A 24,340-nucleotide genomic window follows, 5' to 3' on the forward strand; every position below is an offset into this window, starting at 1 on the left:
CACTGCCCCCTGCCCATCCTTTTGTCTTTCCTTTAAACACAACTGTGCCCAAAATGCTGCTCAATAAAACAAATCATGGTGCTGACATGATGTCTATTGACCCCTTTCATAGCTGTGGGTTTGTTGCATATTTCCCCAAATATACTTTTTCTGTCTTATCTATTTAGATTGCTGAAGCAGGACTTTCTCACAGTTTGTATGTATAGTACCTGCCACAATGGGACCCTAATCTCAGTAAGCCTCTAAGCATCACTGGAATAGCCATCATATTTGAATATAGTAAATAGAGGCATAAAGACAAGGCACTTAAATGTGGGCCCATGTTATCAAAACTGGCTACTAATTTTGGGTCTGTACCCTTCTGAAGACTTGACACTTTGGGCCTGGTTTTTTAGAGCCACAGAGAATCAACAGCTTGGTCTGAAATCAACAGTAGTGGTGCAAGTGCCTGGAAATCAGAGAAACATGGGAATCTCTAAAAATCAGAGTAACACTGAATGCAACATGGAAAGTAGTTGAGCCATGAGAGAGATCGTTGTGGAGCACCAGACTTTGTAGGTTATATTCTCACTCAAGCCATTGTAATAATATAAGAGAATAGAATAACAATAAAAGTAGAATAACAATAGAAGATTTTTGTCTAAGGAGACCAAAGGTATTTATAACTGATTTCAAACAGAAATGTTGTAATATAGCTGGGTTCCTGGGTTAATGTCTGTTATGGCTTTTCAGCCAAAGCAACATTATTCAGTTCCTGGAGAAAAACTGTATTACTCAGGTTAAAATACTTTATGATCATTAAAAAAAAGAAAGTCATAAGCGTGATGCAAATGACTCCTGAGCTGCCACTTTGCTGCTTAAAAAAAATGAAAAATACGTCTTGCTTGTTTGAGTCAGAAATACACAGACTGATGTCCATCCACCGTCTCTTATTTCTGAGTCACTGTAAACGTGCTGCGAGCTATGTTCAAAATGATGTGTGTCACTCGTGGGTGTAGAAGAGGGTGTTCAAGGAGAAGGCATTAACATGAATGAAAAGGTATGTTTTGAAAAGGAGTATGCCACTGGAATATAAGAGAAGCCCAAATGTAGCTAGCAAATAAAGATGCCCAATATAAACCACAGTGCACTTGCTTGCCAGTTTGAATGTAGAGATAGACAGATGCAGTCCATTCAGCTGGATGTCTGATCTTTGTTCCTGGGGATATATAGAAGATAACAAGTGTCAGGTTTATGTCTCTGGAGTTTGGGGCTTTTCTAAAATTTTGGTTCTAGAAATCTTTTAAAGTAGCATTTTAGGATTCTTCCATGCTACCCAATGTTTTAAAAGTATTCTCATTTTTTATTCTCTTTTAACCAGCTAATTTTACCAGTGATGATGGCATTTGATCACTCTTAGGGCCAAATTTTGCCAGCACAAGAGTTTGTTCAATTCAGTTGAGATATAGATATAGATATAGATATATATTGAATTGGAACCCTGCAATGCTGGGGCACATGGAGTGTCCCACAGAAGCATGACAGCAGACCTGGAACTGGACCAGAAGCACTTCCAGTACACTTCTGGGTCCATCAGGGAGCATGCAGGGGGGCCCCGTACCCCACCCCTGCTTGGTGACTGGTGTCTCCTGGGTCTGGGGCAGGGGCACCCAGAGTCCCTGTGCAGCTGATCGCTGAGCCAGAGCAGCCTGGGGAGAGGCAGCACACACCCCGGTGGACCCAGAAGTGGACCAGAATTACTTTTGGGTTCACCACCGAGCACATGGAGGGGCCCCCCGCACTCCTGTGGGCTGCTATATGTGCCCCACCATTGCAGGGTTCACAAGCCATGCTTGCTACCTCAAGGTATGCAGAAATTTTTTTTAAAGCTGTGTCTGTGTCCGAATCGCTGATTCTCTGAATCAGTATCAAATCTTCAGATTCAGATTCGGCCGAATTGAATCAGGGACAGTGATCCAAATCACTGAATTGAATCACTCTCACTGATTCGGACCGAATCCGAATCTGAATCAAATAGGGCCTGTTTTATACACCCCTAATATATTAAATCAACTGAATTGAACAGACTCTTGTGCTGGCAAAATTTGGCCCCAAGAGTGATCAAATGCCATGCAATGATCAAGTGATCAAATGCCCCAAGAGTGATCAAGTACCATACTAATATATATAAATAAATAAATAAAAGTGTATTTAAAAATAATCCAGTAGTGAGCCTAAGAAGAAAGTAGAGGTCCAGAACTGCTAGTCAAAGACTGGGCAGGCACAGAAAAAGTCACACTGAGGCTAGGAATGAAAAAAGATTAGGAAAAGAGGGAGAGGGAATGAGGGAGTTAATCAGGTGAAGAGTCAGTGGCTTGAAACCCATTTCATATCAGTTTACCCATGGTTCTAGCCACTTGCTGCAGCTCCAGAAAGGAAATTCAGGTGTACCCTGCAGGTGGTGAATGTTTTTTTAAGAAAACACCCTCCATTTAAGACGTCTTTAAACCAGCCCTCCGAAGTGCCATTTAATTTTTCTCCCCAGCATGCTATTGTACCCCACAGGTAGTGCTTGAGAAATACTGAGGCATTTAAACACTGCTGTCTTTTTTTTTTTTTTTTAACAGCATGCTGTTGCCATAGCACTGCTTGCATAGTGTGTTTCTGTAACTGTGATACACTGGGAAATTATACAGTGTTTAATAACTCTCAAAATCATGTTTCCCACCTGTACAAGGTGGTGGCATGGGTAGAGTTAGCAATCTGGATTGTTAAATTTTCCACCCTACTTAGTTTCTGTATTTCTGTATTGCTATGAATCAGTGGCGCATATATAGATATAGATATATAATGTTAAAGGATTGAAGCAAGTTGTACTGAATTTAGTTTTATTAATCTCTCTGGAGCTGTGGCTTTTCAACCTGTGGATTTTGACATCTCCCCAGCTGCTCCCCTAGGCTAGGGTCAGACATTCAAAAACCGTGAGCATGAATTGATTCAATCTTTGCAGGTCAGTCTAACCTGGCTAGGCTGAACCAGTTTATAACTGGACAGACATTCTCTCTGGCACGTGCCTGCAGTGACTCAGGCTAGCAGCTGGGGGGGTGCTAGAGCAGCCTTTCCTTCCCTTGTACAGTAGTGAGCTGACATGTGTGTGGCCAGTCCCCTGCAGGACCTCTGATTAGGGAGGTCTGTTTGCATGGTCCCAGGCTTTTCTCCACTGGCCGCTTAAGGGGCAGGAGTGTTGCCAGCACCCAGTCCCCTGCTAGCACTCTGAGGCAAGGGTGGAGGGGGTGCAGTGCATGCATCAGTTGGTGATATGGAGCTTTTCAATCTCTCTGCCTGCTTCTTTATACTGTCTGCAGAAACTGACAGGTGAGCAAACCAGCAGGGGGCTGATAACAGTGATTAAGACCTCATCAGCAAAACAATAGACTCTCTCCATTAGTTCAAACTCTTCTTAAGCAGCTTACCAGTTGACCTGTTGATTAGCTACAAATAGCCCTAAGCCATCACTGTTCTGTCAGCCTGCACCAGTGAAATTGGAGAGAGATGCACATTAGCTAGGATATCACATGCCTAGGGTCCATGGGGTTGGGGTCCATGCTGTGGAAGATGGGAGGTGGAGGTGGGGATTCCTGCTTAAGCAGCCAGCAGTGAGTGGGGTAGGGCAGGGGGAAGCCAGGCAGACCTTGCTGTACCTGCAGTCTCTCCCAGAGCTGTAGCCAGGGAGCAGAGGAGAGTGGCCAGCTCTGCTGTGGAGCAGAGAGCCCCGCCCAGCCCAGAGAGCATGCTGGGATGCTGGGGGTGTCTGGTTTATCTTAAACAGCAAGAGGTCTTGGACAGACATTGCATAAACTAGTTTGACCCAAATCAGTTAAGCCTGATTCTGCATTCAACGAGGTTTATCTCAAACTGGTTTCAGCCATTTTCAAACTGGCTTATGTGCATTGAACATCTGTTCTGTTATAGGTTTTAACTGGTTTCTGATTACATAAACTGCTTTATGGATAATGTCTGCTCCTAGCCCTGGTGGTAAATAAGAACTGGCTACCAGCTAGATCCTAGCTGTGTCAGAGGAAGGTCTGTTGGAGGGCCCAGAATGGAAAAAGTAGAAAGCCAATGTCCTCAGCCATACTGGTTAATAATATGTTGTCTTTCAGAACAGATGAAAACATCCCTGACCACACTGGTGGGTGTGTAAAGCTTGGCGAATATCTAAAAATTCTGTTGCTGATATCATCAGTAATTTCTAAGTTGAGTATACAAAGATTTTGGTCTCCTTAAATTTCCCTCAAGGGCAATGAAGATCTAAAGTAGAATTTGCTGAATGATAAAGTTGCTGCTTAAAGCAGAAATAACAACAGAAAGACCAAAACACCACTTTTCTTGCAGCACACGTACATTTTAGAATGATAAGGTGGTGGGGTGGAAGAGAGAGATCCACCTAATGATAGTTAAAGAATCTTTTCTTGCCTATTGCCGTTAATAAGGATTTGTATTTATTAGGGCTGTGTGAAATGGGCCCTATTCGATTCAGATTCGTCCCAAATCAGAGACAGTGATTTGATCTGTTGATTCGGATCACTGTCCCTGATTCGATTCGGCCGAATCTAAATCTGAAGATTCAATGCTGATTTGGCAAACCAGTGATTCGGACACAGGCACAGCTTTAAAAGTTTTTTTTTCTACATACTTTGAGGTAACAGGCATGGGTCGTGATCGCTGCAGTTCTGAGGTGCGTGGAATGTCCCACAGGAGCACGGGGGCCTTTCCAGCGTGCTCAGCAGCAAACCCGGAAGTGGATTGGAAGTACTTCTGGTCCACTTCTGAGTCTGCTGGGGAGCATGCTGGGTGTCCCCCAATCTCCACCCCCCAGCTTGGCAATCAGCCACGAAGGGACCCTGGGTGCCCCCCCACCAACCCAGGAGGCACCAGTCACTAAGCTGGGGGGGAGCACGCAGGGGAGCCCCTGCTGCGCACTCCCCAGTGGACCAGGAAGTGGACTGGAAGTGCTTCTGGTCCACTTTTGGGTCTCTTGCCAAGCACACTGGGGAGCCTCCTGTGCTTCTGTGCCCCAGCACTGCAACGTTCAGAGCCCCAGCTTCCAAGAGGTACATAGAAAAAACATTTAAAGCTGTATCTATATCTGAATCTGTCCGAATCTCTCTGCATCATTTCAGAGGGTTCCAAATTGATTTGGAGAGATTAGTCCTCAGATTCCATTCGGATTCAGAGATATGGCCACTGAAACGGGCCAAATCGCTGCTGAATCAAATCAGGGACCAAAGCTCTGCACACCCCTAGGATTTATCTCTATAAAGTGTGTGTATGTGGGAATTCAAATTCATATTTTAGAAAATAATGTCAAGTACACTCAATTTCTAAAGAATTAACCGATGAGAACTTGGGGAGAGACTTCATAAATCTAAAAGGATCTTTGATGCATAAGTAGAAGATACCTGGTGACTGTGATGGCTAGCAGTACACAACCTGAATATGGCTAGAAAATAGGCTGCCTGATTCTTTTGAAACGTGTTTTCATTTTAGTTTACTATTAAGCATAAACTGATCAATCAAACAGTAATCAGTCCATCCTATGATGTTATAGATGTTCTTTTGCATCTGGCCACTTTTTGACTATCCATCGGTAGAGGACTGTTGTAATTCGATTTTGTATAAACTTCACTATCTGATGCTGATTTGTTATCAACTCTTCTGTCTACAGGAATTGGATCAAAAGAAACATTTTCTGTTAGCTAATGCTATGTACCTTTGATTGTATAGCCTTTAGATTACAACAAAGTGAGGTGAGGGAATAGTTCTGAGTTGAGACCAGCGTAGCTGGCTTTGCTGTAGTTCCCCATGTACTAAAGCATGATTTATGCTGTGTCAGGTTTATGCAAGGAGAGTTTAGCTTCAAAAAGATGAGACTGTCCCAGACAAGTGGAGCTTTCAAGTCCTCCGCAACAGTAATTTGCCAGCTCATATGTTGCAACTTCGGCTCCTCATGTTTGTGATTTTTTTCATAGGGTGTTGAGAAGGATTAGGGAATATGCTTATGAATAATCTTTAATTAAAGTTACGTTAAAATCATTTAATGAAGAGAGAAGTTGAAACATAAGAAGCATTACAAAAACCCTTAAATACCAATTAACCCAGTAATACTAAAAACACTCTGCAGATGGTCTTTGTGCTATTTAAAATTGACAGTAGCTGGCTACTGATCATTTCTTCTGTGGACCTCTGTTAACTTTGTCACTGGGCTCTCTTCAGAGTTTGTACACATCTGAGGCCAATCCTATGCTCTTCCTGAATGTAGTCCACAAATTGTACTTGACTGTATTTTGATGGAGGAAATGGATCTCCACTGTGGAATTATTGATACCACTGCATTCATTTTTGTCAAATGTTGTTAGTGCTGGTTGAATATTGTCTGTCAATTTGGGTTTTGCCAAAATTCTTTTTTTTTAAATTTGTTTTCCTCTTCTCTAAGTCAGTGAAACTTTTTCTCCATGACTGCTCTCTTTGTCATGTTATTAGTTCATTTTGTTCCAGTGGTTTAATATTGCATGGAACACTTCTTAACTTCTTAACTAATGACGTTGTACTTATGCTTAAGTCTTTTCAAGAGCAGGGCCTCCCCATACAGGCATTTTCTAGCCAGTCGGTTTTTATGTGGAATGAGGTGGTCTTGGGCATGAATTGAGGCAGAGACAAAATTTGGGGTGTCCTTATTTTGCCTCAGAGAGGTTAGCATTCATATTGTACCTTTATAGACCAGAGAGGAGAGAGAGACTTCTGTGCCTTTTTAAATGGGTATGTGTGGGTGTGCGTGTGCATGGTTTCTTATGTTGTAAGATATGACCATGGGACACCTTTTTGTTGCTTACTGTAGAGCTTGTTATTACTTCTATTAGCATTTTGATGGGAGTTTTTAAATGAGATAAGGGCCAGGCCCAAGCTGACCTTTAACTCTTTGTAAGAAGTGAAGGTGGGTCTTATCAAATCAGAGCAGGACAAAGAAAAAAGACTGAGGAGGCGGAGGTGGGTAGAAGACTGATTTTTAGAAATGGAAAAATGTATTATATTGTTTGTGTGTGTTATGCATTCCCTCTTCCCCTCTTCACCAACAAGACAAGGCTGGATTGTTCCCAGCAGCATATTCTCCAGCGCTTTGTCCAGTTCTTTTCTAAATGACACAAGCAATAGGCTATTGATCTCTGTTTGTGCTAAATTTCTTTTGATTTACAGCTGCTTTTATTGTGCCCACAGGTTTCTTGTGTCTCCTCATTGGGTGTAGCATAACAGCTTAAATGCTGCTCCTTTTGAAGGATAAAGTGGGATTGGGGAGGATGTCATAGGCTCCTTGCTTAAACTGAAGCATTTCTTGCTTTCCTTGCATGGTTAAGTAAAGATGACGAAAATACTCAGAGGGATTTGGGCTCCTTGGCTTCTGTGGTTAAAAATATAGGCTGTGGGTCTGCAAAGCTATCCAGGGGATCTTGTTCATGGATCAGATTGTGGGACTGGGGCCAGGGAATTTGCAGTGAGCATGTTTGAAATAAGTATTTTAACATATATGCATGAAATGCTGCTTCCCTGTCTGTTCTTACCCAAATTTTCCCTGGAGATTGGGCACTAATCACTTAGGTTATGTGAAAAAAAAATCCTACCAAATAGCCTAGAAAAGATAATATAAACTGTCACCCCACTAATAAAAAAATATTGCAGGGTCAGTGCATCATAATCTAGAAATATGGACTTAAAGGTAAAAACAAATAATTAAATCAGCACTGCAAATTCCAATTACTATTGTGGGATACCATATGTTTTACATTTAAAAATGTGTATGTTAGCTAGAAAACAAGTTACTTGCTCTGTAACAGAGAACATAGTGGTTCAGTGACATTCATGTTTTTATATATATATATATATATACACACACATATACACACACATATACACACACACAAACACACACACACACATACATACTTAGGAAGTGCAAAATCCCATATTTCCTCCCACAGAGGAGAACCTATTTATGTGCAAATGTTGTCCTAAGACATAAAACCCTACTTACCAAAGAGTAAAATACCAATGCAAGCTTGTAAATCCATCATGTGCCTTTTAACAATGACTGGTACTTAACAGCCAAAGTGAGGAGGAGTGATCTATTCAGTTAATTATTTAGAAACCAGGATACTCCATAAGAAAGATAGACTGAAAATGAGAAAAAGGGAGATGGGATGGAGTTAAAGACTGTGATTTCAAAAGAAATATTAGCCTTTTGCTGATAAAATCCCAGACTCACTACAGCTCTAGAATTATGACCTATTCCAGATTTTGATTTCCTTCACTTGCCTTGAATGGAAGAGAAATAAGTGAGAATATAATGTTGGAAAGGATTCAGGCTTGTATTTCATTAGAAGGTTTTTCCCATTAATCTCTCAAAATTGGCAAATGAGTGACAGCAGTAAGAGTAATAAAAGACAGGAGAACAGTTGCAACCCTTCGCCACAGAGTGAAAAAGATATCAGAAATGACAATGTAGTCTTACTCTTGAGTGCACTGGGAATATGAGAGACAGGAGTTAACCTGTTACTTGTTAGTAATGAATTGGTTGGTTGAAAAATAAAATGGAAATAAACAGTAGGAAGACCTGCGGACAGAGTATTCATCATAGCTCCCTGGGCATTTGTAAAAAGACCTGGCTGAGTGTTTCCGAGCTGAAGATTGGACTTTCTGATTTGGAATAAAACCAGAATTTTGATTTTTTTTTTTTTTTTTAATTTTCCATGAAACACCAATACCAAGAAACGTTGTTTCAGAGACCCTGACACCTGATGTTTCTGAAAGGAGCTGTGCTCCACAGGACTGCTGCGACAGAGTGAAGCCGACGTGATTCTTGTCAGTCTGGAGTTGGCCACAAGTGGGGAGCCCAGTGGGACTCGGGCTCTCTGTGGAGCCATCTGGTCCAAAAGTCTGGAAGTTGTCTGGCCCCCAATCTCATATAATCCATATGACAGGACTGCCTTGGAGTGACAGACACTTGCGGCCCCCTGCCAGGTGAGCTCACAGGAAATTAGGCAGATTCCTGTTGAACTCCTTGCTTGTGGTTTGACAAAAATTCATTTAAACTGGCATGTTTCCAGAAAGCATTTCAGTTTCAACCAACATTTTCTAACAAAAGTATGTTTCTTTGGAAAATCTTCGACTATTCCAGCCAAGCAGTTGAAGTTGGGACAGGACTACGAAGTCAAGAGAACATTTATATCCCCTGAACTGATGACTCCTTTTTCTCATTAAAGTATGGATTTAGGATCCACTATTTAAATCGCAACAAGATAATTGCATCAGGAGCTCAGGTGAACAACTGTTCACTAAGATACCCCCGGGGAAGACCAGGACCAAACTCCTGGAAGGCCGCTTCAGGCTTAATACCAGGAAAAACACCTTCACAGCCAGGGTGTCCAGTAAGGCGGTGCAAAGCTTTAGGTGGTGATTTGATTCGAAGGAGATTTGGCCCAATTTGGTGGCCGAATCTCCAAATCTAAATTGAATCAGGGGACCAGTTTAAAGGTCCAAATCAATTCAAAGCTCTCCAAATCTTCAGAAAATATTCAGGGAGCTTTGATGATTCAGGCAATCCCCGGTGGCTGCAGCAGGGAGCTGCACCTGTCTCTGTGCTGGTAAGTACTAGGGGCAGGGGAGGGGACCATGGGGGAACCCCTGCCAACCCCTCCAACCCCCCCTTCCCCATAGCTGCCCGCCCCAGCTTGGTACTTTTAAAAAAAAAAAAAAAGCCCTGGTGCTCCCTGGGTGTTGCCAGGTGGGGGACAATTCCCCACTGCCCCATGCTGCACTGGGGGCTCTGCACGAACCCCCTGACCTGTGCCACTCCCCCAGCCCCCACCACGGGTGTCCTGCCTGGGCCAGAAGCTGAATCTCTGAATTAGACTTGGTTGAATCGAATTGGGACACTGATTCGAATCACTGAATCAAATCACTGTCTCCCGAATCGGCTGAATCTGAATCCAAAGTGCATACTAACCGCTTTGCACAGAGCTAGTGTCCAGACTGTGGAATAAGCTCCCTCCAGATATGGTGTAGTCATCTACCAAGAGGGGACTAGACAGTCACCTTGCTGGGATCATCTAACCTCAGTTGTCTTCCTGCCTAGTGCAGGGGGGCTAGACCCGATGATCTGCGAGGGTCCTTCTAGCTCCTAGCAATCTATGAATAATACCAGAGAAATATTGTCCACCATCAAGAAGTCATTTTCTTTTACTTTTTGGGAACTCAAACCTGGAATCTGGAAGGTAAAATGCATCATCTTTCATGAAATGCATAATAGATAGCAAACTGACAGCGTGTGCTGTGTTATTAAATGTTTTATTTGCCTTGGGGAAAGCATGGTGGTAGAACTGGAGTCTCTGTAGTGCTAGTTGTGGTGACCCTTATATACTTTTCAAACAGTGGGAAATAGGTATTTCAGAAGCATTCTCTATTATGTCCTGTATTGAACCAAGATCACAAATGTGTAGGCGACTTGGTTTCTACTAGTGAAATCTTCCTGAATACATTGCAGAAGAAATGCTGTGGCTATGAAAATGGACATGGTTTCTTGTTGGGGAACTTTTCATTTGTCACCATATAAGGAAAAGTCTTAAATGTACATGCCAAGCTAGGTGAAAGCTGCAGATGCAGGGAACAGTAATGCTCTGTAGTAAAAACCAGTTTTTGAGCTTCTTAACTGTCTGAGACAGTATTAGTGTTTGCATCTAGGCTAATCAGAGGCAGCAGGGACTGAGAAATATAAAAGACCATCAGCTCTGCCAGCCTTGCTGTTCTAGGCGATCCATTTTAAAGAGCCTTGAGTAAGCAGTGGCTTCAGTTGAGGGCAAAACAGGAGGGACAGCCATTAAAATAAAACAGTAAAAAGTGTTCGAAGCACACAAACCCCACAGGAAGGCAAAACCTTCAAGGTGTGGAAGCCAAATTAAACAAAATGAGAATAAGGCCAAAAAAAAAAAAAAGTCAAGTAGTTTCTTTTGGTCAGTAAACAAACCTGGAGAGAATAGCTTTCCAGTGAGTTGATGATGTTCTGGCAGTTCATTAATCCCAGTGAAATCTCTCCAAAGTCACTGATGTGTGGATTCCATTTTCAAATATCTCATTAGCTGCTCTATGGATTAAACGCTGATGTTCACTAGTGAAAACCCACAGCTACGGCTGATGGATGTGATTGGGCTGTAATGGATTTTAGCTTCTATTCTAATCTGGCAAAAAAAGATTATCTCAAGTAGCTTTCTGTCTCTTGTTCTGAAACATAGAGAAACAAGGTCCTACCTCAAGATCGAAGATGTGTTTGTTAAGCCAGTGGGGGCCTCATCTTCAGCGATTCCTGGCACCCACAATTCCACTATGTCCATAGGTCCTATGGGAGCTCAGTGCACCTGAAAAATCAGGCCGTTGTGTTGTCATTGTTTTCAGGCGATTTTAGATCAGCCCCCTGCCCACCAACGCCCTGTGAGGTCCTTTAGAAAAAGTTGTGACATCACCTAAGATAAAATTAATGAATGGAAAATGAGATGAAGAACACACAAATTAGCTTCCCTGTAGTATTCATCCACTGTTAACATGTTTTTAATATGTTAAATGGACAAAGATAAGCCTCAGGGGGATGGTCAGATCTAGGGAGCTTGGGCTGCATGTGCAAACTTGACATGTTTGCTTGCTTGCTTTGGCAGGTATTTGTGTTACACCCGCTGTGTAACCTCGAGAAGATTCCCCTCCTCGCCTTGCCCATCCTGTTATTTTTTATTGCAGGCCATTTGATGCAGGACTGTCTTCCTTTTTCTTAAGAGCGTAGCAGAGTAAAACTGCCTGGCTGTGGGATACAAATTTGGGCTCTGGGGTATAGATTTCATAGAACAGGAACAGCAGTGAAGTTCTCTGCCATGGATAAAATAACATTTTACCTTCTTCTCTTACTAAAAGTTATTGCAAGCTATTACCATTTTCAGTAGCCTTCATGAAGAACAGAGATAAAAGTTTGGGACACCTTTCCACTCTGCTGATGTCAGGGAATAGGAGGTGGACTCCACAAACCCAGGAATAAAAGCCCCTCCTCTGCTCTCCCCTTCTCCCCCCACCCCTGTCAAAACACTCTCTCTCTCTCTCTCTCTCTCTCTCTGTAAACTTGCAGCATTGTGCTGTGAAAATGACCTTGCACTACTTAAAATTTCTTGGTCAGCAGCCAGTCACAGAGTCCCTCGTGTTAGCTGCACATAAAAATTAGGAGGTTTTGTTTCTGGAATAACAACAGGATCTCTCCAGCAAACCTTAAAAAACTCTGCATTGTGTTGGTGGAATGAAAATAATGCAAAGTTTCCAAACTGTTGTTCTATTCATTGTATGCTAGTTGGGCCCAGGAGAGCATCTACTATCTCCTTCAGATGATTATGCAAATATGACTAAATATCTGAATACCTATTCCTACTTTTTATCCTCTGTAATCTAATGTCTCCCTTGATGCAATACTGTTTCAAATTATCTTCAGTGAGTAATGACTTGCATTTAGCATTTTATACCAAACTGTCATATAGATCATTTTCTGTAATACTTTACATAAATTAGGAATCCTCCCCCATGGCATGTATGCCGCTACCAGTGGGTTTCTCCAAGATTAAAAGTGCAAACAGCACAATCCTGGCGTATTTTGGGAACAAACAAACAAAATAAAAGGACAAACCTTGTAGCCATGTATTACATGTTGGTTACAGTAAATTACAGTGCTATTAGTTGAGGCCATTGAGGGAGGTGTTTGGCTTTCCCTGAGCATAATTACTTTGCTCAGTGTAAAATGCTAGCTCATAGTCATTACCTTTTTAATGGCTGTTCAGTGGCATATGTATAATAGTTGATGGGTCTCTGTCTGGAAACAAGCAGACGGGTGTCTTCATCACAAAACTACAGACGTTAGCATTACCTTTCTGTTGGCAGACCCAGCAGATAGGTAAAAGACTCGATGAATAGGCCATATTGAAAAAGCTCCCACTTTATTCCCTCAAGTGGCCTCTACAGGTCAAGGAGGAGTTATACTGGCAGAGTACAATTTAGGGTGAGCTTATTTTGCTGCTCTCCCTGTTTGCGGGTCTAACTCCTAAACTTGCAAATAATCTCTCGTAGTAAGAGGAATAGTATTCAGTGTGGGAAAGGCCATTTGGCTGGAGTGATCTAGTTGGGGCTGGTCCTGCTTTGAGCAGGGTGTTGGACTAGATATGACCTTCTGAGGTCCTTTCAACCCTCATTTTCCATGATCAGAATTTTTGTCCCTGTGTGAATAAAGAGAATTTTGCTTTCCAGTACTGCTTTTGGAGTGAATTTTATGGTTCCCTTTCACAGAAGAGGAGCAAGAGTGAAATTATAATTAAATAGGAAAAACGATAAAAGGAAAAATATATTCAGTTTCCAGTCCGAGTGCCTGTAATATGTTTGAAATAGAAAATGTTTTCTTTTTAAGATGCACGTTAGGTTGCGTGTTTTTGAGTACATCATTTACACGTGCTGTAGCAGTGTGGGAGGAGGAAATGCATGAATAGTGAACATCTTGAAAGGTGACCTATTGCATATGTTTATAACTCTCTTAATGAAGCTTTAACACAGAATCAGTCGCCAAACCTGACACCATATTGTAACATGTTTCAGGGGAAGAAAACACAATCTTTTTCAGCATTACCTATTGAATACAAGCGCTGCTTTCCAGGGGTGGATGCAGGATTTGGCAAAGGTGGGTGTGGGAGCAGCCACCTGCTCCCAACCTCTCCCTGCCCCACAGTAGTGCAGGCAGGCTGCACTGCAGGTCCCCAAATCCCCACCTTACCTTCTGTACTCAGAGGCCTGACCCTCCCCTCCTAATTTTCTGCTTCTCCACCTACTGCTCTTGCTTTGTCCACTCTCCTGGGGGTGGGGGAAGCTTCAAAGCTGCTCATGCCTGCTCCAGGTAGGATGGGCAGCATCTGGGCAGGAGTGGCAATGGGTGGTGGGTTCCCCCAGCCTGCCCAGGCCCCCAGGAAAGGGAGGTATTGGGAGAGGAGGAGGCATGCCTTTGAGTACCAAGGGTAAGGAGGTCTTCTTACTTGATTTAGGGGCTCTAAGAAAGCCCCCAGGGGCTCCCTTCCTGTGGTCCAGCCCAAAATAGAGACAGTGGGAGGGGGGTGCAACTGCTTGACTGCATCCCCTCTGGATGTGCCCCTGCTACTTTCCTTTCTTTTTTCCGTTTAAGCAGATTTCTTACAGTTCTGCAAAACCCTTCCCTACTTGTATTACAAAAAAAAAAAGTTGTGTGCTTTGTTGTTTTATTTTTATTTTTTCTCTTGTCTGTTTTTATGTCCAGCCCCCAGCTACAGATCATGAAACCAATTCTTTAACATACCTAGAGGCAGGACATATTACAATAGCAGAAAATTTTCTTGCAAGGAAGTATTATTCAGGTAAAGAATACACTCCCAAGAGAACAAGTAAAACCTCTTTAATCTAGAACTGCTCTGGAAAAAAAACTGCTTAAGTAAACTTCAGGATTGAGTCTGCCCACAGCAGAGGTAATGAAGACCTTTGATTAAGTGGTACTTAGAGAAGCTTGTTGTGGGGCTACAATGTATTTCACCTTGTATGTGTGATGGACAAGATAACTTCATAGGTTTCTTCTTTGTAGTTTCCTCACTTTACAATTCCTTTCTTCATTTTCTGTATTTCAGTAGGTTTCATTTCATTTCACAGCTGATCAAAGCACGTGCATTTGGTTAATTGTGTACTTCACGGTGATGTTGATGATCATGTATTTATTTTCAATCTCGATTGCATTTTGAAGTAAGTACCCTCCCTAACAGTTAGTTACAGGTGTCACATAAATTCATCATAACTGAATACATAAATTATTCATCTGATGATGCATTTAGTAGATAGATATGAAAAATAGAGCCTTAAGAATTAGTACATAATTTCCTGCTTAAGTAGGAAGTGGTGTTTGCAGGATTAGCAAGGGAAAAGTTGGAAGGCTTTTCTTTTGAGGTTGGCAATAACTGACAGAGTAGCTTCTGTACCTGTGGTCAAAAAATATTGGACACTGTTACTGAAAAATGTTGATTGGCTCCATAAGCAAAAATATTTGGTATGTATATCCTGGCCTTATTTTGAAGTTTGCTTTGCACCTCTATTTTCTGAGGAATGAGTCATTACAAATTCATTTTTGATTAAACCTTTTATCTTCTGGCTTGAAGTAAAAAGTATTCAATACAAGTATTCATAAAAGTCACTACCTCGAATATGTAAAATATATTTATTGATAGATTAGCATCTCAGAAAGTGGTCACATGCTAAAATAATCTGTATGTTCATATCTTTAAAGGTTTGTATTTGTAAAATATTTCAGGGTGTACAACATTCAAGCCAATATAGCTATGTCATTGTGTTTTGGTTCACGGTATGCTCTGCTGTTTTTAGGGTAAGCAGAAAATATTTTTATTGCTAGCCTCTGTTAGCATTAGGTTTGTCACTTGTCTTTGTCGGTGACAAAAAAAGTAAAGAATGTGAAAATGCAACACACAATTGGGACTAGCAATTGGCATGTCAGATGAATTTAATTTTTGTTTGCTTTAGTACACGTGAACTCAGGGACGGTATTTTCAGACTAATATGCTCCACAGTTTAGCTTTTATCTGAAATTAAAACAAGGCCCACAAACCAAGACTGCCCCCATAACAGAACTCAGATAATTAAAAACATACGCTGAAAAATAAATAACTACACTTGTGTCCTCTGCCTTCTACTGTGCAGACAAGGTTAATAAAATCTGGAGTTCCCTGGATTCGTTGGGAAACAAGGACAAAAGTTTATTTTTGCACCATAACTCTAAAAAGGCCCCTGGGCATTGGCCAAGTTTCAGATGCCTGCCAAGTGCTTGAAGTTCATTAAAAAAAATTCAGGGCATTTAAGTGCAAGTACACCGTTAGTTTGCAAATTTGCTTTTTGCCATTCGTACGTGCTCACCAGAGTAGGTAGGCATGCACCTACTTTGCCTATCCTCAAAACCAGTCCAAACGGTAGGTTCAATCCAGTTCCAAGATATATCCTCAAATACATCATTCATAATGTATCGAGTCTCCAAGGTCTGAAGATGCATAAAGACATATTTTAAATTGCTGTTTAATCTCCTAAGTCTTCTAATACCTATTCTTATGGTAAAAGTGTAACTAACTGTCCGTGCTTCCCTCGAAGAACAAAATATATAGTAGACTGATAATATTTTGAAATGGAGAAAATAAGCAAAATTTTAGAATGTGATGCATTCAGAAAAAATCTTTTATAACCTATAAAACATGAAAAGTCCTAGTTCTCTGTGTCTTCTGCTATATTATTCCCATTGATGATAAATATTTGGAGTGGAGCAGATATTTTGTCTGAAGACACTTTTAATGACAAAAGATCAATGCTTTTCATCCCTTAGAAATTGTAAAGGCTTTGGTGATTTTATATGAGCCTGGATAAACTGCTGAGTGATGGTAAGCCTTCAAGGTACAAAGTAGAAAGGGTTTTTTTTATATATGAGAAAATGGTAATTTTCTTCAGATATAAACAAAGCAACATTTAAATAAGTTCATAGTAAGTGTTACACATCTAAGGGCTGCAGTTGATACTATGGACAGCTGATTTGCTTCTTTCCTGCCTTCTTTCAGAAGTAATATCAGTATAATCAAGCCAATGCTAAACAGAAAAGAATTTTATATATACAACAGATAGTTTCCCAGAAGGAAATTTGCCAGTCTTGATTCTTGAATTTAGCTTTTTTTTTTTTTTTTAAGGATCATAGTATATGTTCATTTACAAAATATGATATGTGTACCTTTTAATGAATACTTCAGAAATGCAAGGAAGTGTATGCGAAGCAGATACCATATCCTTACCCTGGAGAGCTTGGCAATACATCAGCCTGACTATAATCTACACCAGTGGTCTCCAAAGTGGGGTGTGTGCAAGATGATCTATTGGGGTGCGGGAAGAAAATACTAGAACTTCTATTTCTATTTCTATAAATTTACATATATTGGGGGTGCGTGCTCAAAGATTTTTTACTGATAGGTGTGCATGATCAAAAAAGTTTGGAGACCATCAGTCTACACACACACAAAAAATGCTAATGCTGTGCTATAGCCCACTGAGAGGATACAACCTTTGTGGACATTGAAATCTGAATAGCAGTCAAAGTGATAGAAACAATGACCTAGGTATCAGGACTGTGCAAAGCTTTGGTCCCTGATTCAATTTGGTGGAGATTTGGCCCAATTTGTTGGCCAAATCTCTGAATCCATATTGAATCAGGAGACCTTTTAATCTCTCCAAATCGATTTGGAGAGATTCGGAAAGATTCGGCGATTTGGACATAGACACATCTTTAAATGTTTTTTCTACATACCTCAAGGTAGCAGGCGGCTCGAGAATGCTGAGATGCTGGGGCGCATGGAGCATTCCACAGAAGCGCAGGGGGCTCCCCAATGCATTCAGCAGCAGGCCTGAAAGTGGACCCGAAGCACTTCCGGGTCTGCCAGGGAGCTCCGCATCCCGCCCCCCCAGCTTGGCAGCTGGTGTCTCCTTGGTCTGCAGGGGCACCCAGGATCCCCCTGTGGCTGATCACCAAGCCAAGGGGGCACAGGAGCCCCCCAGCATATTCCCCACTTCCGAGTTCACTGCCAAGCATGCAGGGGGGCCTCCGTGCTCCTGTGGGATGTTCCATCTGTCCCACCATCGCAGCATTCACGAGCCACATCTGGTACCTCAAGGCATGTCAAAAAAACATTTAAAGCTGTGTCTATAGCCAAATCGCTGATTCTCTGAGTCAGCATCAAATCTTCAGATTTGGATTTGGCCGAATTGAGTCGGGCAGGGACAGTGATCTGAATCAGTGAATTGAATCACTGTCCCCAATTTGGGCCAAATCCAAATTGAATACGGCCCATTTCGCACACCTCTACTAGGTATACAGTAGTAAGAAGAATATCATCACAAAGAATAGGATGTACCCATTTAAACATCTTCCTAGGTAGGTTTTAGTGGATTCCTGAAAGCAAACAGCCTTGTTTGGCAAATACTAGATAGGAAAGCTATAAACCATATAGGGGTGGTATGAGATGGCACAAACTTTGAATTTGGAGGGAACTAGTTAATGCATTGATAGTGAGGAAATTGAGTTGTGAAAGAGATAAGGAGAGATGTTGCCTAGAACTAACTTTTGTATGTGTAAATTTGGAGCGAGTGAATTTATTTTCAGAAAGGAAAGCCATATCAAACACTGAAAAACTCTAATATTTTAGAACAATCATAAGCCATTTGGAAACTATTTAAATTTCTACATGCAAGCTTAAATGGTTGAATTCAAATGCTTGGATTAAAACTTTAATAGAAAATATCTGTATAGTAGTGTTGTGAAAAGGGAAGCTATATTTAAGTGCATTGATTAAGACCAATACAACATTGTGTTGTATAAGGTATAAGGGGCAGTGTTTAAAAATCGCATTGGGTTTGAATGAGTGATCTTACTTAATAGCTAAGAATCATTCCAGGAGGAATCTTCTCAACAGTGAGACTTGCCTTTAAATTTGCCTTTGTGAAAAAGAAATGTGGCTGGTCTGTGGTAGATTCCACAGAACAAAATAGGGCCTGAACTCATTCCATAAACTTTACATTTTCATAAGCTATATGCATTATATAAAAATATGTTTTTGTTTGGCCTTTTCTGTTGTTGATTGGGTCAGTTAGTAGCCATGTAAAGAGCTATCTTACCTTCCACTTGAAATCTCTGATGTTTGTATATTATCAGCTGGTAGGACAAGAGATGCTTCTGGTGAATGTTGCAATGAAAACCTTTTGAACTATTCCACTGTTGGATTGCAAGGCCAGTATTTCCTTGGTGGTACATTGTTATACTTTTTAAAAGAAGAAAACAAATGTAGAGTCCTGTTTTACTTAAGTGAGGAGAGAGAGGATTGTGCCACAGATAATGTTTTTTGTTGTTTAAATCAGGTTTTTTAGAGTGGCTTAGGTCACTCTTTTTAGGGTTGGCTATTATTTTTAAGTAGAACTGATGTGGTGAAGAGCTTTTGCCTGCACAATTGATTTTAGTTTCTCCAGAAAATCTATTTGAAAATAGTTAGTGTACAGAAAAGCAATAGCAGATGGAATGACTCCAACAGTGCACAGTGTTGCACTTTCTTAGCTTGAAGAAAGGGTTCAAAATGGAGCATTAAAAATATATATGTTGAAGTCTCCCCTTGCTAAAAATTCTTTTTGCTTTATCATGCTATTATCTTTTTCTGTATTTATATCTTGTTGTATCTACCCATGTCAAGGATGCTGTAAGATTTGAACAGTGGGAGGGGGAAAAAAACAGCTGTTCTTTCAAAGAAAAACCTCAGGGACATACAGAAATATTTTATATTTCAACTTGTCCATAGCACAAACTATGAAAAGAAACCAAGATTTTTCTCAGCAAGGAAATATGTAGTGCAAAATAGAGCACTACATCCCAGAATTTTAAAGGTATTTGGGAGCCCAAATATTTTGTATCTAAAGACCTTTAAGAATTTGGGCTTGTTTGTTTAAGGGTATAATCTCTAAGCATACAGACCAAGTATGGAGCTTGTGGTGGTGCAGATAAATTAGCAACATAGGAAGCATAGCATGAAGAATTTAAACTGATGAAAGCTTCGTTTCTTTAGTTACAACCCACCCCACAAACCATTTTCCATAAGCTCTGTTTCATGTTTCAGCACTGGAGGTCAGTCATTTTATGGGCAAGGACATGTTCCTGCAAGGTGTGATCCAATGCTTAAGCAAATTTCAAATGCAAATATTCCCACGTGTTAAAGTTGAGCATATACTTGACATGATCTGCTTGCGTACAGTCCCGGTATATGTGCAGATGCTACATTTCAGGGTTAAGCTGATTGTAGTGCCTACTCATGCAAGTGTCCAGAGGGTTTTGTGGCAAACATCGATCATTCTGGATCATGGTGTATGCATGATTGCCACTCAGACCTTCAAATCATATGCCTGGGCAGGAATTTTTGGAGGAGTGGAGGCTGCCCAGACCTTCCATCCTCCCTTTAGGCCATTGACACAGAATTCAAAGACCAGACTGAGTCCAGGTGTTTGGTATCTTCATGGCTGTAGTTGTATGTGTCTGGGAACTGAACCAAGGTCTCCTGTGTTGTAGACAAGAATGCTACCACTGAACCACAGGGGACTCCCCAGAGGGTTTAATTCAACCCCCCCCAAGAAATGGTTCACCCAATCTAAGTTAGTGTACCATAGGTAGTACGTCTAGTACGGTAGAACTTAGATTAGGAAAGGGCTAATTGGATCTAGAAACGGGTTAACCTGATCTAGTGAATGCCTGCATAGACTCAAAGCACAGCCATTTGCCTCAGCCCAGGGGCTGTGCTATTACTTTTCCCCCAGCCCTACCTTGCTGTTTTTAGCACCCTGAACACCTCACCATGGACCTGCTAGCCCCCCTGGACTCATCAAACCTACTTGGTCTTGCTAGCCCATCCCCTCACTCTGAGTTACCTCTGGCTGCCTGCACTGCTTCCAGCAGCAGTGAACAGTGGCAAGTGCTCCTGGTCTAGATTTAGGAGGCTTAAAGTAAGCCACTTAAACCTAGATTGGGTGCCGCAAATGCTTGTTTGCACCCACAGTGATCAGTACTTTGTAGGACTGACCCCAGAATTCTGAAGTCCCTAAGAGTTATCCTGTCATATCTCTGATTGACTTCACAATTAATGTTTTGACCTACAGGGCCTACATGGTGCTACATGGTGTTGTTAAGACAGACAAGGTTCTTTGGGTAAATGTAATATCTTTTATTCGACCAACTAACTAATTGGTAATAATGTTCCTTGCAAGCTTTTGGGTACAAACACCCTTCTTCAGGCATAGGGAGAGTCTGCTGGTGTTATGTGTTCTCCACAGTAGAACAGAAGCCAAAATTCAAGTGCATGGCAGTGAGGATTAGAGGGGATGGGAAACAATAGGTGTGAGACAGGTAGGGGGGCAGAGAAGGGAGGGTGCAATTTGTGGGGATTTTCATTTTGTATTGCAGCAATTCTTCATGTGGTATCTGGGTAGGTCTTTCAAAAGTGCAATCTATTTCTTGGAAGGAGTGTCCTTGTTGTGTGAAAGCCCTTTGGAGATTTGTGAGGTGGTGATCCATGGCTTTTGTCCTCAGTGAAAATTCAGTGGTCTAGGCTGTATACTGCAGCTTTCTCAGTGTGTTTAGGGTGATTGCTGGTTCTGTGTAGGTATGTATGTTGGTACATGGGTTTCTTGTATATGGTGGTTTGTATTTTACCATTCTGGATATTGATCAAAGTGTCTAAAAAAGGAAATGTTGGTGCTGGAGTATTGAAGAGAGAGTCTGGCGGAGGGGTGATGGTTATTGAGTTTGAGATGGAAATCAATCAGAGACTGCAGGTTTTCAGTCCAATGGATGAAGATGTCATTTATATATCTTAGGTACAGCAGGGATTTGATGGCATAGTTCTTGAGGAATTCTTCTTCCACGTGGGCTATAAAAGGTTGGCATTTTGTGTATAAGTATATAACTGAGGAAATATCAGGTTTCATTGAATCCATCGTAAAACGTCTTGTCACCCAGACTGAGTTTTGTCTAAGACGACACAAACTTTCTACAAAAACTTAAAAATAGACCACCTTCTCAGCAATACCTTCCTCGCCACCAGGGATGTTACCAGCATCCCCTCCCATCCAACATCCCATCCCAGGACAGCATCCAAGCCTCCCTTACATACCTACAAGAGCAAGATTACAACTTAGAGTACAGACTTGAAGATATTCCTGAACTTATACACTGCATCCTCACACGCAAAATATATATTGTAGTTCCCAAGAATCCCCATCATGTACCAGCTATATAGAGAACAATAATTTTTCTAGCCACTTGAGAAAATTAATGCCTACCTTTGGGGTCTGGTTTTATTCTGAGCACCCATTGACTTGAAATGGAGCTAGGGTGCTCAGCAGCTGTGATAATTCAATAACAGAGGCTAACAAAATAGAGCTATAAGCTTGATAAATATCCTTAAGAAACTGTTTTTGCGCATGGACCTAGCAAAGGTGTCAGGGAGTGTCAGAGAACAAGAGAAGCAAGTTCTTCCAAGGTCCCCTGTTGCCCTGTTGTCAGAGTATACTTTCTCTTATATAATATATTGCTTTTTATCTCCCATCTATTATTCCTGGCCCATTGCCTCTGCTTAGCATCCACATCGGTATGTTCAAAAACAATCTCAGGATATTATTGTGGCAGCCTCTGAACCCTCATGTTTGCTTACAAATCTCACTGCCCCAAGGGAAGCAGTAGCTTTTGGAGGCTATACCTATTCCTGGCAGCAGTTTTACAGATCTTCAGAGTATTTCATTCCAGTCTCATCATGGGGTGCCAGAAGTATTTATGATGCCTAAAAATGCCTTTACATGTCTCGTTTTGTACTAATGAATATTAATAGAGGCAGCCACTCTCTTTCTTCTTTTGCACTGCCTCTTTTTCTGTATCCCCCACTCTTTAATGGCTCCCAACTGTTGTTCTGGGAACAGGATGGGTTTATTACCCATCATAGCATTGCCAGGAGGTGATTTTTCATAGCTAGAGTATTGCTTCCATAAAATGTGACTTTTAAGAAACAAGCTGGGGCAGGCCTGTCTGACTTGTCCTAGGAATGTCCATGTTCAGCCTTTTCTATTTAAATAGCTATACGGGGAGTGATAAAAGGTATTACTTTTCTAAAAATACTGTTAAAAGTACTGAACGTGTGATTGCTGATGGGGGAAGGGGCAGGGAGTTGAGTGAACAATAAATGGGTAGGTCACAACATGGCAAAGTGGAAGGCAAAGGAAGGAGGGTCTATGGAACAGCAGGAGAGGAGGGATGGTTCTAGGGAGCATCAGGAGAGGAGGTTTGGAGGGAGGGGAGGAATCTCTTGACTTATTTGGGGGAAAAATTAAATTCTCAGCTGAATTGTGGCATGCAGATGCTGAGCTGATACTGGTGAATCAAGGGTATGCATGGCATTTCCCCAGAGGTCTCTTTTGCTGCAAAACAGGAAGTAACGCATACCATGCCAGTGCAAGAAATGCTTAAAAGCTTCATCAAAGAGTTAATGGCAGCTTTTGTTCCCTTTTATTTGGCCTAAATTGACATCAAAAGTTAATATTAAAACAGTGCCCACAAGCCTCCTCTGATGTGATGTTATCCTTGTGTTAGATTCTGTACAAATAGCTAGTAAAAAATTCCTTGCCACAAATAGGTTGTATTATCTCCATTTTTAACTTGGGCACAGAAAGTGGAAATGTCTTGCCCCAAGTCACAGGGGAAGTCTGCAACAGAGTTTAAAAATGAACCTGAATCTTTTGGACTCCCTACAATATTATTCTGCTCACAATTATTGAAAAAAAATCAGCAATAATGTATTGAAACTTTTTTGTTTTCTGTGACCCAAATGCTTTCTGGAGTTATCAAGTCTACTATTTTTCTAACTTGGGGGAAGAAAAAGAAATCCTAGGTCCATGCAGATCAGTTTACACCAAAGGCTCAGACAGAAGTGACAAATTTCATCCAATATTGCCCCTGAAAGTATTGATGGCCATGACCAAACCCCAAGTGCATGGCTGCAGAGTGTTTTAAAAAGGCCTGATCCCATGACAGTTTGAACACTCATCACATGAGGTTCAGATGAAGATGCTCCAAAAACAGAGCGCCTTCATTAACATCTGTCAGCGAGCGCTGGGAGCAGGGCTGAGCTGATGCAGTTCAGCCTTGCTCTCTATGCTGTCCTCAGAATGGGAGGAAGGGAGTAGGGGGAGTTTGGTTTGGAGTTTTTTCCAATCCACCTGCCCTTCCCTCCAGCACCCGTTGAAAAAGCCTGAGATTGAACTCCTTCCGCTTTGTTCCCCCCTCTCAATCTGAAGATGGAGCCAGGGCTAGGAGGAGAGAGTAGCAGGGCAGCTTCAGAGTCGCAACTTCTCCAAGTGGCAGCTGAATCCTCCAACCCCTGGGAACTAGCAGCGAATATCTGTTGGGTCCAGGGCAATCACTGTAACTCATTGCTTCCTGCAAAGAGCTATGAGAGCTTGTGCCTCAAATAGCTGATGGGAGTGAGGGAGTCAAAGGGAATTATGCTTGCCATATTGCTCATTATTGGATTGGGGGAAGTCACGCATGAGAATTAAGAAGTTTAGCATATTTGTTAAGACAGCAATTGAGATGGAGTAATTGTAGCTAGAA

This window comes from Crocodylus siamensis, chromosome 6 (genome assembly GCF_052110815.1).
Source record: "Crocodylus siamensis isolate JL-2025a chromosome 6, ASM5211081v1, whole genome shotgun sequence".
Taxonomy (NCBI): Eukaryota; Metazoa; Chordata; order Crocodylia; family Crocodylidae; genus Crocodylus; species Crocodylus siamensis.